Source organism: Lucilia cuprina, chromosome 3 (genome assembly GCF_022045245.1).
Source record: "Lucilia cuprina isolate Lc7/37 chromosome 3, ASM2204524v1, whole genome shotgun sequence".
NCBI classification, from domain to species: Eukaryota; Metazoa; Arthropoda; class Insecta; order Diptera; family Calliphoridae; genus Lucilia; species Lucilia cuprina.
This window is the reverse complement of record NC_060951.1, coordinates 31,486,608-31,488,523: the sequence shown is the minus strand read 5'-3', so window position 1 is coordinate 31,488,523 and position 1,916 is coordinate 31,486,608.

The following is a 1,916-nucleotide window of genomic DNA, read 5'->3' as shown; positions in this document are numbered from 1 at the left end:
GGTCTTTATCCAAGCCTACTAGAAGTGGTGATAATCGGACCATAACTTCAACTAAGTTATATAATCCCAGGATATTGGATTGGAGCTTATAATTCAGTTAAATGTTCTTATATCTTCCCAAAAATCGATGCAGAAATTGGATATAATTTTTATATAAAGATAGGTTATAAACCGACCATAAGTTTAACTAAGTCCCCCAAACCCCCTAGAATATTGGCTCGGATTTCATAATTATGTTAAATGTGCTTATATCTTCGAAAAATCGATACAAATAGTGTGATATATCCTAACTAATTACAAAGATTAGTATCACAATGAAATTTTATATAAATAACTTTTATTTAAATCATTCAGCCAAAATTCACTTATCACTGATACGGGACAGACCTCCCGAACAGCAAAATCATACAATTTATTTGTATGTGTGCAAATGTGAGTGTGTATATTGCATACTTTAAGCATTTTCGGTCATTGTATGCGGCATGTAAAGTATTGTCAAAATGAATGGTTGATAATTTTTGCCTCGGTGCTGCCAAAAAGTAAAGAAATCTTCAGAGAGGTAGTTGAAGGCATAAATAAGAGTAGATTTGATAAAATTGAAGTGAAGTTTAAAGTAGAGATTTTAAAAAGAAAGAGAATTACTGAACATAAATATTTACCATAATATTAACAAAACAAATACTAACGGTCAGGTATCTATAAAATGTATCATATTTTTTCACAGGCCCCTTTCATATAAAAAGACCCCCTTTATTCCTCTCCACACCACGGAATGTAGAATGAGTTCTGTCCTGTAGAAATTGTGGGTGCTAAGCTACAGCTATTGCATCTTATAGAAAAAAAACTCAAGTGCATTTATAGTTTGATGTCTCTTTTCTCTAATATAAAATGACATTATGTTTTCTTTTGCAGTATGAATAGTTTTAGATGAGTTTTTATTCTTCTAAGATAAATTACTTCATACACTCATACATACACATATAAAAGAGATATACAGGGTTTTTTTAATCTATTAAAATTTCTTTAGAAAATCAATTAGTAGAAAATTCTATGGAAATTCTAATAGAAAGCTTTTACAAACATCTGCGTTGTGAAAATAAAAAGATTTTCGAATACAAAAATTGCACACATAAATGGGAAAAGTTTTGCAGGCTGTTTTTTTGCTATTTTTGTCATTTTAAAAATACTAACAAGTTTTTAATTAATTACATTATTATTTTTGTCGTTTTAAATTATAATGAGGGAATTTTGAGAAAAATTTTAAGATTTTTAGATTACAAATTCATATACATATGCTTGAAAAGAAAATTTATAAAAGAGATTGGTAACATAGATTAGTTGAGTTTAAAATGGGCATAAAACATAACGACCAAGTTCAATTCATGCATAAAAATACTAGGATTGATTAGTGACAAGTTATATATATTTTTCAGGAATAGTGAAGAAATACCTAGAAAAAAATTTAATAAGAGCCCTAAATTCTTTAGGAAGGGGATCAGAAAAATTGGAACTATTTTAAAGGCTAAAAAAAACAAAAAAATTACAATATTCGTAAAAAGCCATAACCCTGTTACCAAGATAAACGTTTCAAACTTATTGAGCTACTCTGAATCTGAAACTATCCATTCATTTAGCTTTAAAATAAACCACATGTCTTCTTTCTTCTTGGAGATATCTGTAACTTAAGCCGAAAATTCATGGGGCTTTATAAAGCCACAGATATTAAGCCTTTAGTTTAAAGCTGACAGAATGAACTTTCATATTCGGATTCAGGGTGACGCAGTCCTTTAGAAAGTAAACTTTGGTTTCTGGTAATCTGGGTTGTATAGTTAGAATAAAATGATTTTATACTCTATAGTGGGGAGTAGACTATAGACTAGACTATAGACTAGACTATAGACTAGACTATAGACTAG